Source organism: Cavia porcellus, unplaced genomic scaffold (genome assembly GCF_034190915.1).
Source record: "Cavia porcellus strain 051 isolate PalLab524CR breed Dunkin Hartley unplaced genomic scaffold, mCavPor4.1 scaffold_23, whole genome shotgun sequence".
In the NCBI taxonomy this organism is placed as follows: Eukaryota; Metazoa; Chordata; class Mammalia; order Rodentia; family Caviidae; genus Cavia; species Cavia porcellus.
Genome location: NW_026947506.1, coordinates 48,973,665 through 48,988,909, shown reverse-complemented (window position 1 = coordinate 48,988,909; position 15,245 = coordinate 48,973,665). Strand labels below are relative to the sequence as shown.

General features: G+C 44.4%; 1 long non-coding RNA gene across 1 annotated transcript; it reads left to right on the top strand.

Moving 5' to 3' along the window:
- The first annotated feature begins 1,483 nt into the window (after window positions 1–1,483).
- LOC134472383 (uncharacterized) lies at window positions 1,484–11,704 on the top strand. Its single transcript, XR_010042188.1, has 5 exons — window positions 1,484–1,832; window positions 6,371–6,657; window positions 7,791–7,912; window positions 10,260–10,515; window positions 11,092–11,704. It is a non-coding gene; the product is annotated as an uncharacterized LOC134472383 (long non-coding RNA).
- Window positions 11,705–15,245: the final 3,541 nt, after the last annotated feature.

The window sequence follows — 15,245 nt, the reverse complement described above, 5'->3', positions numbered from 1 at the left end:
ATAGAGGAAATGCTCACTCAAGAATTTCAGTGATCTCTAAGTAGGATAAACTTAGATTAAAATAATTCAGATTGTCAAAAACAAAAATAAAGAAATAATCATGAAAGAATTAAAAAAGAAGTAGTTTACTGCATTGGGGATATATTGGTATAAGTCAAAATGGACAAATTCATTTATGATGTTAACTGTAATCCTCATGATAATCAATATTAGAAATATTAAAGGAGGGAAATTCAGAAATTCAAAGCAACGAGAACAATCAAACACAAGGAAGGATAATGTTGGAAAAGGAGAAGTAGGACCATCTTAACTCAGAAACACTGCTGAAATCAACATAATTCACAGAAGTGCGGAATGAAAAATCTCATCCCAAATTGTTTGTCTTTCTAAGCCCTAGAATTTAATCTTTCCTAACTGAAACTAAAACACAATTCCACTTCCTACAGTATGCAGAAAATAAGGTGTCTAAGAATAAATTGAATCACAAAGATGAAAAATTTGCACACTGAAAATTACAAAATAAAGAACATTTTAAAAAGTCTGTGAATGAAGTGTGGTGTTAAAGTACCCCGGCTACAAGATCTGCTACCACCAAAAAAGAGAAAAATACTGGAAAACTTAAACAAGATGAAACAGGGTGCAGAGGGGCGTTCAGTTTCATGAGCAGGTTTATGGCTTGGAAGACTTCATGTTCGTTGGCGATGCTCAATGGCCATATCACATCCCTCTTCTCTCCTAACGGCTATAGAGCCAATATAATCTGCCAAAATTACACAATTGTTTGCAGGAATATAAAGCCAAATCTCCCATTTCATGAGGCCTGAACACCATAATGGTGTTGACAGTGGAGAGCAGAATGCATTGCCTGATTTTGAAACTGGAAGTCACAGCCAGGAGGGCACAGCCAGGAGAGCCTGTGTGCTATGGGTGAGAATGCGTGGAACTTCAGCCACCCTGGAAAACAGCTGAGGCGCCCTTAACATTTAAACGCACAATGACTACATGAGCCATCAGTTTCACTGCGGGCACCGGAGGTCGCAGCCCATGTGAATTTACTTCAGTGACGTAAAGGAGAGGCACGGAATAGGCCAGGCTGCAGGAACACAGCAGTGCTGGGCCCTGAGTCTGGAGGGAAGGATCCAGGGTGACTGCACAGGGGGTCGTCTAGGTGCATCTGGGCTCCTCCTCAGGGTGCAGGCTGGGGAGTCAGTGTAGACCGAGAGGGTTCTGGGGGCCCCCTTGGTGGAGTGGGAGGCAGCTCCCTGAAGCTTTTCACGGGAAGATATTGTTCTGCTGCTCTAACAAGCACCTGAAACTGGCTACTGGGAAGACTGGCATCTATTTCCCACAGTTCCAGGAGGGGACTCTGAGGTGAGGTCACCGCCAGCCTCCGTGTCTGCTGGGAGGCGTCTCCGCTTCCAAAAGCGCCTTGAGCTTCCTAGTCACACTAGGATGGTTGTGCACACACTGAGAGGAGCGGCTGGGCGGGGCACCCGCTCCCTCCTGCACCTTCAAGGGTGCCTGTGTGCAGTCTGGTAGGTGAGGTGGCAAGGGCAGACTCGGGGAGGCCCCTGTCTACTGCGCGTTTAACTTCTGAGGACTCCTCCAGGGCTTTCCGCAGTGGTCAGCCACCCTGCATTCTCAGGAGCAGCACAGCGGGCTCTTCCCTCCCGGCCTCACTGTGTCCAGCAGGCCTCAGCTCCTCCTGACACTGTGGCACGGGGATTCAGCGTCACAATGAACTGGGGGAATGAGAATCTCATTCCGGAGCCCAAGAGTCCTCCTGCCGCATCACCCTTGAGGGTTCCATCTTCTGATATCCTCACAGTGAGGTAAGCGGCACCCTGCGAATCTGACGGAGTGTAACAGTCAACGAAGGCATAGTGTACACACAGGGTTTTATTTTGGGAAGATGACGGTGAATAGGAATTTTAAAAAAGTAAAACAGACAATAAGTTTTATAACAATGTAGATATACTTGGTTCCATAGAATTTTCACTGAAAATGCTCGATTTATGTTATGTTATGTGGATCTGTCTCAGTTAAAATTCATCGGCTTGTGATTGTTTGCATTAAGTGCATCTTGTACTATTAAAAAGAATAAAATATATCAAGTTCTTGGGGAAAAATTAAATAACTGAACTGTCAGGTTAATTTTTAAAATGGAAGTAATTCTTAAAATATCACAAAAAGGAAAAATAGATGTGAAAACAAAGAAATTTAAAGCATGAATATATTTATTTTGCAAAATTACCCAAAGGCAGTAGACAGCTTAGAGGATCTGCTTCCTTAAGTGGCGTGGAGGACAACACGTCCTGTGTGTACACACAGAAGCCTTAACGGCGAGAGGCACCACACTGAAAACTTTAGAGACAAACAAGAGGAAAGCAGTGTTTTTCGTTTGAGGAAAAGAAACACAAGAGCTCACTGGAGAGAATCTTTGAGGGGCAGACGGTCTCTGCTGCCTGGGCCTCCTTCTCTGTGGTGCACGTTAAAGTTTCCATTACAGTGTTAGGTTTATGGACTTTTACATGCAGCACCACTGGTAATGAAGCTTGATCCGCAGAGGTAAAGTCCTTGGCGTTGCTGTTCCTAGGTTGTACTTATGGTTGTGAAAGACGTCTGGTGTGGAGAAACTTTCGTACAGTGGTCTCCAGCACTAGAGTGGCTACAGCTGGATGTGGTTTATTAGGGTCCTGGGGGTCATGGGGTTATCCTGCTCCTCTTGTGGGGAAGACAACTAAAACAGCTTCCAGTTGTAGAATTTATGTTGATGAGAAAAAGATGATCTATTAATGGTATCCGAAAGGGTTTGTCATTAACATTCTAGAAGTAATGTCATGATAACATAATTCTTTTCTTTACAAAGGAAACCAGCTCTGTTCATTCTGTCCTGGGCCTGAAATGTCAACATTTGAATTCAGAGTCTAAGAAAGCCGATACTCCCCGTCTCACAACACAGACCATATTCAAAACAACTACTCGTGAGCTTTTAAAGAATACAAATGAAATAGATGAAATCAGTATTCAAATGTCTAGTAAATGCAGTCCAAGCCCATCATCTAGTAAGGTAGTTAATTAAAAAGACAAAACCAGCTATATAATTTGCAGACCTAATACAAGAAAAACTGTGAAATCCCTTCTGCTGGAAATATTGACGATGTCAAGGCAGTGATAGCAGAGCATTAACCAAAGGTAACCCTGAGAAGGGCAAAGTCTGGTAGGGCCGCACTCACCCCGCTCTTATGAAGCTGGCCCGCCAGATGGGGACAGAGTGGGGGTTTGACCTAGCTTTTAATTTAACCACTTTTCATTCTCCATTATCTATTGTTAATATGTGACTGAAGAAAATAACAAGTTCTACACTAATGAAGCTTACACTGTATGAAAAATAAGACAGAAATTTAAAAATATCAAATATATTGATGATGAGAACATCTCTTAATTTAGAGACAGAGAAGGACAGACCTGGTCATAACTGGGAGATGGTGTTTGATAAAGTCCTTCTCATGAGGGACATTTGGGCTGGGACAGTAAAGGAAGCAAGAGGATGGACTTGGGCAAAGGAGCCCAGGTGAAGGGGATGCAAGCCCAGGTTGACCAGTTGCTCCTTTTCTTATTCATGATCTTTTGATTGGTTCACAAAAGTTTGCGTGTTAACTGGAGAATATGGGATGCTTCCAAACTCAAACACATGGAACAACGTTCAAATCAGGGGAGACATCTCCCTCCTCACACTGTGATCCCCTCTTTTGATAAAAATATTCAAATATTACTTTCTTCTTGCATTAATGCACTTAAATTATTTTATTTTAAAAGTTAAACGTTCATCATAGTTTCCAGGCATGCCAAGTTTTCTTGACCCATCCATTAGAGGAGGGATACTGCAGTGCTTCCCCATTCTTGGGTATTTCCATAAGTACTGCAATATACATGGGAATTTAGGAGTATCTTCAACATACTGAGTCCATTTCTTTGGCTCTAGGTGCACTACTAGGATTGCTAGATCATACGGTGCTTACATTTTACAGTTTTTTGAGGAACTTCCATACTGTTTTCCACAATAGCTGTACGACATTATGTTTTTACCAACAATGTTTAAGTATTGTTAGATCAACACTATGCTGTTCTCATTATTATAGCTTTGAAATATGTTTTGAAGTTGGGAGCATACTGTCTTCTGGATTGTTTTGGTTCCAGAAGTCTTTGACTATTTAGGGGTGTTTGGAGTTCCATATGAAACTTAGGATTAATTTTTCTTGCTTTGTGAAGAAAGTCATTGGCACTTTGATAGGGATTGTCTTGTTTTGTAGGCTGCTTTCTGTAATATGAATTTTTAACACTACTGCTTCTTCCAAGCTTTGAGCATGGGATATTTTCACTTTTTTGGGTACTATTTGATTTCTTTCATTAACATTGTATACTTTTCACTGTAGAGATTTTTCTTCTCTGTGGTTAAACTTACTTGTAGGTATTTTATTTATTTTTGTAGGTATTAGAAATAAGATAGTTTTCTTGTTTCCCTTTTCATATAGTTCACTGTAAGATATCGTGTGCTGCTGATTTCTTACAGCTTGATTTGGGTCCTGCAACTTTGTTGACTTCGTTAGTTTCAATAGTTTTGGTGAAGCCCTCAGGGTTTTCTCAGTGCTAATACTGTGCTATATGCAAGCAGTGTAGGTTGGGCTCTTTCTTTCTATGTTGATATTCTATTTCTTTCCTTTGTCTAATTGCTCTGACTAGGACTTCCAGTATTATGTTGAATTAAACAGTATGAATATTGACTTGGTTTAAATCTTAGATTGAAAATCTTCAACTTTTCCTTACTTAGTGTAATGTTAGTTTTCCTCATGACAGCCAAAGTGGGAGAGGGAGAGGGAGAGAGAGAGAGAGAGAGAGAGAGAGAGAGAGAGAGAGAGAGAGAGAGAGAGAGAAGAGAGAGAGAGAGAGAGAGAGAGAGAGAGAAAGAGAGAGAGAGAGAGAGAGAGAGAGAGAGAGAGAGAGAGGGAGAGAGAGAGAGAGAGGGAGGGAGAGACCAAGGTCAAAATTTCCACTGCAAACATGTCTCAGTTAAAAATCTCCATTTCCCCACTGCTGGGCCACAATATCAAACACCCACAGTTTAAAAGAGAGGTTGGTTTGGCTCACGGTTTCAGTCCTTGGTCAGCTGGTTCACAGACGAAAACAGTTAGCAGAGTCAAATGGTGTGGGTGGTTCTTACCCTGAGGTGATCAGGAAGCAGAGAGAGAAGGAAGCAACTGGGGAGACAGAGGTGCCCTCCCAGGCCACACCCCAGTGACCTCCGTCAGCCACATCCCATCCTAACAGCACAGTCAGCTCTGAACTCCAGCATGATGGATCCACTCACCAACACAGAGTCCCGGGGTGCAGGCAGTTTCAGGGGCATTTGAGATTTAAGCCATAGCAGAGGCTAATCCTACACATAACTGAGGTCCCTTGAGAACAACAAGAATGTGTTCAGGCACGAGAGCCTCAATGCCTGACGCATACTGCTGGGACCCAGATTTTCCCCGTCCACCACCTCTTCACCAATGCCATGCGGACCAAGTCCCCACTGCAGGAACCTTTGGGGGACTCTCAGACTACAAGTGGCCGCCCTGCTGCTGCATACAGCCTGGCGCAAAGGTATTAGACAAATCTGGTGCCAGTTACCTTTCTCTGTTGGGAGATCTCTGTGCGTAGTTTTACTATTTTCTCAAGAGCTGTGGGACTTTCTGGGTCCCCCTGAGATACCTGCCCACCACCCTGCCATGGCCCCAGTGGCCTTAGCTGAGAGGGTTTCTCTAGTCCCATTTGCTTCTAACTTCAGACGGCAGATCCAGCTCCTCTCCAAAGGGTTTGGGGGACTTTGCAAACAGTTCTGCTTCAACATCCAGCTTTTATTCCTGGGCAGAAAGAACCAGTTGCAGGGGACCACGTGTTTCACTCTATGTGCACCAAGGGTCCTTGCTGACTGGAGGAGGAAGAGCCCGAGATGTGATGGCTCCTGTGGTGGGGTTCACCTTAGCTCCCGCCTGTCCTCTTCCTCCTTTCTCCTCTTCCCTTGCTCTTCTTTTTTGCTCGACTGTGGAGCTGCTCCTTCTCCCACTGCCTCAGTTTCCCCACATCACCTTCCCTTTCAGGGGCACCGTGGGCCCCGTCCTACCCCAGCAGGAACCCCTGACGGAGGGCTCCGATCTGCATGGGATCCTGCCTGGGTGAACAATGTCTTTAGCACCCCACTTCCTGCTGCAGGCTCATCTCTGCATGTTAAGTGTGGCTTGAACTTTTCCCCTCTTTCCAAGATGTTGTTTCTCCCAAATGCTCATAAACACTTTCTAACCACTCGCAGTGTGTTTTGACTTCCCAGCTGTTCCTTCCTGGCACTTGTATGAGGATCCGGACATCTGCTTGCCAAGTTGAGAGAGGAGCTCAGCGAAGATGCTTCTCCTTCAGCACCACGCACGCTTTGACCTCTGTGTCTGACCTTGCCCTCAAGCCTGGCAGCAGGAGGAGGCTGTCTTCAAGTTGTCTTCCTCAAAATGGTGAAACGTAAGGATAGCCAGATCCCCCATGAAGAATGACACCACAACCACTTTCACTGAACAGGAGACGTAGAGAAATGAGGGGAGAACTGAACAGCTGTGATGCTTGGAGGTAAAAACAGTGACCTGGAAGCTACACTCTTGACTTCCAGATTGGCCTCATTGCCTCAGCCTCGGGGTCTCCGGGAAGGGCGAGTGAACAGATTTGTCAGAGTTCGAAGCTCCTTTCATGTCCTCCAAAGGCTGGAGTGGAAGGACCGTGCACCTCAAAGCTCTAGATTTAATCACAATTTACCCTTTTTATTGTTTTTATTGTGTATTTTGCCTGTGGCTTAGCAACAGCAATGTTTATGGCAGACTTTCCGTGTGTGAATTTAGGCAGATAGCAATGATACGAGGAGACAGGGTTTTCTGTGTGGTTCTGGGCTCTGGAAAGTGGACAGCCATATTGCAGGGAGAATGGTCACAGGTTCCCACGTCATGAAGTACTCATGTGTCTCACATAGATGTCAGTGCAGAGCCTTCTGCGTTTGCGGAAGACAAGGCCTCTTGGGAAGTGGTGAGCTTCCTCTTCCATAGACACTCAACAATGTGCCCGGGTGTCCAGGGTGTCAGCACGGGTAGGCAGCTTTCCATGAAACACAGCCCGCAATGGGCAGCAAATCTCTACTTTGTCAAGGTTGGCTCTGTCCTCAGAGCTGAACTGTCTGCTGCAGGTGGCCCAGGTCCTGCCTTAATTATTGTGCCCATCCACAAGGAGGGCACTGTACCATGCCAAGGGGGCAACCTATCCTCCATTTCTCTGCCCTGTCTTTGGAGGCTGGGTTCATGGTTTCCTTCCTGACTGAGCTCTTCTGGGGGCCTTGCCTTGCGGGATGGTTGTAAACACTGATGTGTTTAGAGAAGGACATGTGGAAGGACCTTGGCCATGAGGTCTGAGTACCAGTGCTTCACCCCATAAGAGGCAACATGTAGCCAAGGTGAAGGAAAAAGGTCCATGGTGGGGCCTCAGCTTGCTCACATTTCAGAACTTACAGATGACAGCTGAGGTTGCATTGGCCAAGCCACTGCCATGCCTAATTGTGCCATTTTCCTAACTAAAACCACATTTCCCCGCCTTTCCTTTTGATCTAGAGTATTCTCAAAGTCGTCTGTGTGTGGAGATGGGGCTTGGGAAGGTAATTAGGTCTTGGAGCACTATATTTATCAGTGGATTTCTCTCGTCTTTCCTCTGTTTGCTACCAGGACACCATGATGTGAGCAGCTTCCTTCCGCCAGGCCCTTCCACTGTGATGTTCATGCCTGCTGATAATGGACTAAAACTGTGGGCCAAAGTAAACCTCTCTGCTTTAAGTTGTGGGTGTCAGGTAGGTCATTCCAGCAACAAGAAGGGGACTGAAACAGGTCTAGGCCGTTCACAGCATGGGAGCCAGGGCGGTTGTGCAAATGTAAACTCAGGTCAAGCCATTGTTGCTTAGACTGCTCCAGCGTGTCCTCTGTGGTAGGAAGCATTTCCACACTGCTGACCCCATTTTCCAGGCCCTGTCTGACCACTGCCTGTCTTCCTGCATCTGCTACATTCTTGTGACACTCTGAGCTTTGTCCCTGGAAGGAGTTTCTGTGCTGTCTTCTGCCTATTGTTGCACAAATCCCAGTTCCTTCCGGGGTCTTCCCGTCTGCCGCCCTGTACTTCAGCCCCGCCTCTTCAGATAGATTGAGCTCAGTCTCCCAGATGTCTTCTCAGATAAACCTTTGTTTCCCTCCAAAGCACTCCCGTTCACTCTTCTAACCATTGTGTGTGTGTTAGGAGAACTTTACTGGAGTTTGCATTGTTTGTTTCCAGTCCAACCTTAAGTTTACACCTGCGTCCCCTTTACTGTGCTCTGTGGTGCACTTCAGTGAATTCTGGGGCTCCGGGGGGTACAGTAGCAAGGAGGAGGCAGTAGAGGGGTTTGGAGGCAGGACTGTGGCTCACTGCTCCCAGAGGTGAAGGTCAAAGGCACAAGAGCTGCTGGTGCAGAACACTGTGGACAGAAAGGCTGCATGCGTGAAGTCCTGTGCAACCAGGAGGCTGCCCCGTGGGGAAGTCAACATGGCAGCAGCAGGTGGATGCACGGAAAGATGCTACAGTGGAGAGAGGGCTCTGTGGCTGCCCTGCTTCACACAACACAGAGCCTCTTCCTAGGCTTCCCCTTCTGGTGCAGTCCCCTGAGGGCACCTGCAACTAAAGTTTACACTCTCAGGGGCACTCACACAGCCTATGAAATAAACATGGACATTTTTAGTAATGTCTGAAAGTGAGATCTGGGGAAATTTTTCAGTTAGTGTGAGTCCAAGTGGAGGGTGAGGTACAGAACGTTATAGAATAGGGTTGTGTTTTGATGCTCATGCAGTTGGTAAATGAGGCTTGGACTACACAGACGGTTCTGCGAATTGTTCTCTCAGGGCATCTCACCACAATGTGCATTGCACTGGGATAATAATTTGAAGCTATTGAGTTAGCTCATTCTGTACTCCAAGTTATACCACTTATCTGGAGAAGAGATCTGTGCTCCCCAGTAATGTCAAGGATGTTTTGTTTCCCTTCGTTTGAAATTTTTTTCAATAACTTTATGTTTCCAGGCTCAAGAAGAGTCTCATCCAAGCCCCACAGTGCATACTACCAGTTCACACAATAAGAAGACCCCCCCCCCAAAGCTCCATACTGGGGTGCCCTAAGTCCATGGAGCATCGATCTTCACACGATTCCTGTCTAAAGATTCAATAGACCCAGACCCGTAGAGGTCTGAGCCAGGTTTCGTTCTTTTCTATCAGTGTAACACCGTTTCCCATCAGATTTCAAACATGGACAAAGCCCCCTTACCTTGACTTCCAGAGGATCTGATGGCAGAACGTAACTGACGCGTGAGTGTGAAGAACAGGTAGCCTTTCCTGCAGTGCAGGGCTTGCTGGGTTTGCATGGTGGATCCTCCAGCTCTGGTGGAAGGGTAGCGAGGACGTAAGTTCCCTCCAGGGGACACAGGGTGGCCAGATGCTTCCCAACTTATCTCAATGCAGAGAATATTCAGACTGGCCCCCAAACACCTGCAACCCCCTTTACTTCCCAATGCTCTACATCATAATTAGGATGAAGAGCACAAGGGTAAATGGCATGGATCCACCTCTCAAGAAAAACCAAGACCCCTCAGTAGATCTAATTCCAGGACTGCCAGTGATGCCCACTTGACTGCTGATCTAAGGACATAGTGAGATTCAGGCAGCAATGGTTTCCTCTCTTAGTAGTTCTTCTCCTCCTCCTCCTCCTCCTCCTCCTGTTCCTCCTGCTCCTCCTCTTCCTCCTCCTGTTCCTCCTACTCCTGCTCCTCCTCCTCCTTCTCCTCCTCCTCATTCTCCTGCTCCTGTTCCTCTTGTTTCTCCTCCTCTTCTTTCTTGAACTATAAGGAAGAAACTGAATTCATGCATGTAAAAATACAAAGACATAGGAAGTTTCCACTCAGAACTTCTATGTGCATGTTACCAACAGACTTATTATATCACAGTGCAACTACTTTTACTCCAGGTTAACTATGGACTCCCAGGAGTTGAAGTAATTGCTTTGCCATCAGTAATTCATTTTCATTCTTGGGTGCTTAGACTTTGAGCTAAAGTAGAGCGGTGACACACTCTGAAACCACACTTTGTAAGATTAATTCTACACATTCTAAAATTTACCAGGTGAAATCATGCACTACTGAATTCCTGAGGCACTTGATGCTACCTAAGGGGAAAAGAGGAAGATAAATCAGAGAACATTACTTTCGATTTCAAAGACATCTGAAAGGGCTTTGCATGTGCTGCATCCTCCGAGCCAGTGAATGACAGACATCGCCCTGGGGGGACAAAGGCAGAGAGAGAACACAGGTGCAGCCTCGTCACCAAGCAAGTGCCTCCTGGTGTCTCCATCTTCACCAGAAGATGGTCCGGGACTGTGGTGCGTCTCTATTTCTAGCTAAAGAGATGATTGTTTAATTTAATCCCTTGAGATAATTATTCCCCATCACTCTTGGCTCATTTTTCTCTTATCAAACCGAATCTCCATAAACTTTGCAGACATTTTATATTGACAATAAGTTCTGGGAAGGCCCACTTTATGTTTGTGGCATCAATAATCCGACAGCAAAAGACAGGAGTAAATTAACACCTGCAATGAATCTGTTTGCTGCACGTGATTAATAGGGGGTGAAACTCAAATATCCAAAAGTAGACATTTGAAATCACACCATTTTCTTCTTCGGGAAAAAAGAATTGTCATAGCACAGTGTTTACTGTTGGGGTAATTAGCTAATTATCAGGTGGGCTAAAGGTCTCATTCACCTCATTGATGGGTGTTTAAGATATGGGTGGTGAAGGGGAGAGTTTCCGCTCTGCATTGATTTACCCCATAAGTGTGGGCCGTTCTGGCTGGGTCACCCTTTGGGTGAGGCTGAATTCAGCTGCTCACACTTCCCAGCACTAGTCTCTCTTGCTTTGGGATTTTAATTGTGAATTTTCTTTGGCTCAACTCCAGGTCTGCTCCAGGGTGGTCCATGGGCACTGTCAGCAATGCCTCCCAGCAAACATCCTTTAGAGGAGCAGTGCACAGAGACCCTGGCTTGGTGATTGTTGCTGGATGCCTGAAGTTCAGTGCACCCCAAATGGCCTCCTCAGAGTGGCCAGCTCCACCCTCTCCTTGCACCCCATGTGCTCAAGACCTGGCCTCCAACACATCCCCAGAGTTTGAGGGCACGTAGGGCTTACAAGGAGCTTACTTCATCTTTGGAAATCGTGATCTATTATCCAATCTTTCTACTTCTTTAAAAAGGAAGAAATCCACCCTATATATCAAGTGATCAGTGATAGATTAAGATAGAATAATAGCTCGTTTAACTTGGTGGGAGAATTTTCTCAGTATTGCCTTCCTGCATTCAGACTTTAATGCAGAAACAGTGTGAAAAGTTGCAACCAGAGCTGCGTCCATCATACAGTACAATCATTTTTATTCTTAAATTTTGTGAAGGATTCACACTGACCTGGCAAGTATGAGAGCATTTGTAAAATGAATTTAAATGAGATAGTGCATTTTGTAAAGCGATGAGATTTATACAGTGACATAATATAAAATACTATGATTATAATGTGATAATTTTAGCACATAATTGTACCCACAACTCTAGCTAATGCTGGTGATTTAGAGAAAATTGGTTCTAACTAATAGGAAGTCAGAAAACCCCGGGGTATTTAGCCATGAATAAAGAAAGGAGAAGGTGAGGAGCTTATGTGTTTCTATTCTGGTTTTTATTCTGCTTTTTTTCCTTAAAAATATTTTACTGTGTATAAATATCACATTTGCTTTATACCCAATGGAATACTGCACTGTTATAAAGAGCGATGAATTTGGACCATTTGTAAGAAAATGGATGCACCTTAAATACGTAATATTAAGCAAAATTAATCAAACACACAAGCTTAAATTCTACATAATTTCTCTCATAGGAAAAAATAATGTATAAACAAAGTAAAAAGCAAAATAAAAGCAGAAAATGTGGTATTTACATATGGGGGTGCTGCTTTGTAGTAAAGAAGACACATATGGCTCACTTATAGGAAGATAATGTACCTGGAGACCAGAATATTAAATGAAGTATGAAAAAATGAAGAGCAATGTAAGAGGTAGATAGTAGAAAATATGGAAATAGAGTTTTTACAAAAGTGAAAGGGTACAAGAGACTGCAGGAAGGAGAAGGGAAGGAAGGGGAAAGGGGATAAAAAAGGACTGAGATGTGTTACACTCACACCCCAAACCCCTGCAGATGGTGTGATTGATACATAGCGTGAACCTGTATTAACGGAAGACTTAGTCTACATTATCAACCTGTGCATTCATTTACGGATATGCTACAATGCCTGCTGTGGGAGACCACTCCAGTGACTGCCTTGGAACCCAAAACAATTGCTGTGACTTTGATTATTTGGAGACTCATTTCCTTATACTGATATATGAAAGGCTGGCAAGGTATTTCCTTCTCTCTTCAACTGGCTCTGAGCATTGCAAATAAGGCTAGCCAAGGTGCTAATATGCAAAGTCTATAGCCATCAGACAGTCCTGTTTCCTTGCATAGTGTTCTGTACAATACAGGATTGAACTGGTGAGTTGTTAGAGCAAATAGCTCTGGGAATGTCAACTGGGTACCAGCCTCAAGATAAGAGGCTATGACTCCCCAGGGCACAATAGCCCCCCAAAATAATTCCATTGCTACCCTAATTGGATTATGTAAATTGATCCTTCTGCATATCTTTATCTCTGCAAATTACAGAGATGCAACTCTTGCACATTGCCAGCCAGTTCAAGCTACTCAGTAATCCCTGACATCCTCACTATCACTCATCCCTGAGCCACTCCCCTTTCTTCACAAGATAATAAATGCTAAGAGAGACCTAGGATTGAGGCCTTTGTCTGCAAGTCTTCACAAGGATTGGGTTTAGGACCCCTTGGCTGCCCTTAACATGGAGCATGTCTTGATGTTTTTATTCTCGCCGTGCATTTGTGGTGGTAGATTGGAATTAAGTTGCTAGAATTCCAGTAATGTCTCCATGGGATTATAAATATAACCTTTTGGACTGTGAGGAAAACTAGAAAGAGGATTACAATACTTGGGTGACTGAACTCAATATTTGGGTTTATAATACTTGCCATGCCTCTGGTAGCAATGATCAACTTACAGGATGAGATTTGATCAGACAATCTTTGATCAGGTCATTTATTACAGTCAGACTAACACAGGACGTAATGTCACTGCTTTCTCCAATGATTTTAGATTTCTTCTAATGCACATCTGTAGCACATCAGTTTGTGGTCGATTTGGAGAGGGACTCTTTTTAACCCCTTCCCACCTGCCTCCTCCAAGCCCCTTCCCCATGCCCTTGCTGACATCATAACCTTGTCTCATGTTTATGACACCTAGTGTTGTCCTGTGTGCTTTACATTGAGGTTACTTTACAGTCTTAGGGTCCCCTTGTGCTGACACCTGGACATCTTTGAGACCCTTGATTAAAGATAGCAGATGATCTACTGAACTAATGCTTCAAAGTCTGTGACCAAAATTCCCATTATCAGGGCAAAGCTGCCTTCTTGTAGCCCTAAGTGTACTCATTCTGACTCATGTGTGAAGATTAACTTATCACGGAGGTTTGATTTTACTTGCCAAGAGGAAGATGAGTGATCTTTGAGAACTTAAAGTTAGTACATATCCCATTGTAGGTAGTATATTTACATAAAAAATACAATAATGTTTTAATTTTACTCTTACCAATGGGATTGAACAGGGAGCAGCTCTACACTCTACTAATGCCCTATGATGAGTGTGATCCTTGTGAGCTGCAAATATGTACTAATAAGAACATAAAACCACTGTGTGAAGAAAGTTTATAAAAAGGAAGTAACATAGTTAAGAAGGAGAAAGAAAATTATTTTTAAAAGGAAAAAGAAAACCATAGAAAAAAAGAGATGAAACTCCAAGGAAAGCAGATCAAAGCAATCAGCACGGAAGGAAAGAGATAGCAAAGTGTTCCCTGAATAAGATGGCGGAGGAAGGGTGTGGGGTGACAGTGAGACCTGGAGGATAGGTAACTTACCAGATGAAAACAAAAAGGGGCAACAGAGATGAGAAGGGAAAAAACCAGGTCCAGTGAGTTCGCTTGGCTAACATGACAGAAGACAGAGGCAGAATTAGCAAAGGGTACTTGTGTTTCATGACAGGAAAAATCCTCTATTTACAGACTTGTCTAGAGTTAGTAACTGAATAAATTTTAAATAGCTTCTTTACTTTCTATTTCCCTGTGCTTAACAAAACGTGGGTTTACAGTCCTTGAAACTAAAAATTAAGTAGATCTGATTCAAAAAAGTCATTAAAAAACACGAATCGAAGGAAGACAGACGCTGAACTCACTGTAACAGAGACGTATTTCTTGGATTTCTTTTCACAGCAGCTTCATCTTATGGCTCAAGGTCTTCAGTTATGTGACACTTAGCTTTCTCCTGTGACCCAGAATCCATCCCATTTGGTATCACAGATCCAGGTCCCCTGGACTCTTTACTCCTGAGTGGATAACTTCCTGGGAACGGGAGGGACAGTGGGGTGTGCCGGGACCCAGAGAGCTGGGACATTTAGAGGATGTGGGTCCGCTGTGGTGGAGAGATTGACAGGAAGACTGCACAGAGTGGTTTTAAACAGACTGCACTTATCCACACTGCTGCTGCAGAAGCCTGACTTTCCCTGGGTGGCACAGAGCTTGGCATTTATATTGGTGCTAGGGGCAGATGGGAAGGGGCTATGCAGAGCAGCTGTGAGCTGGAAGGGTCTGCTGATTATGTGCTCTCCCCAGAGAAAACTAGAAAGACTCATACACCAATGACAATGGAGTACATCATCAGGGAAGGGAATGAATGAGGATTAAAGAAAGAGGAGGGGGCTGCCTGGTGACAGTGCCAGGACTTGAGCTGTGTGATGGAGAAATCAGATAGATGAGTCCAAGAACAGAGAGGAAAAGAGGAGTTTGCAGGAAACTTACAGATGTAGGTGAAGGAGGGGACATCACAGCAGAACGGGCTACAGTGTCCTTTTATCTTCTGTCTGTTCTCTGGTGCTTTGAAATAAGGCCTCAAGAGCCATTAGATATTTGTAT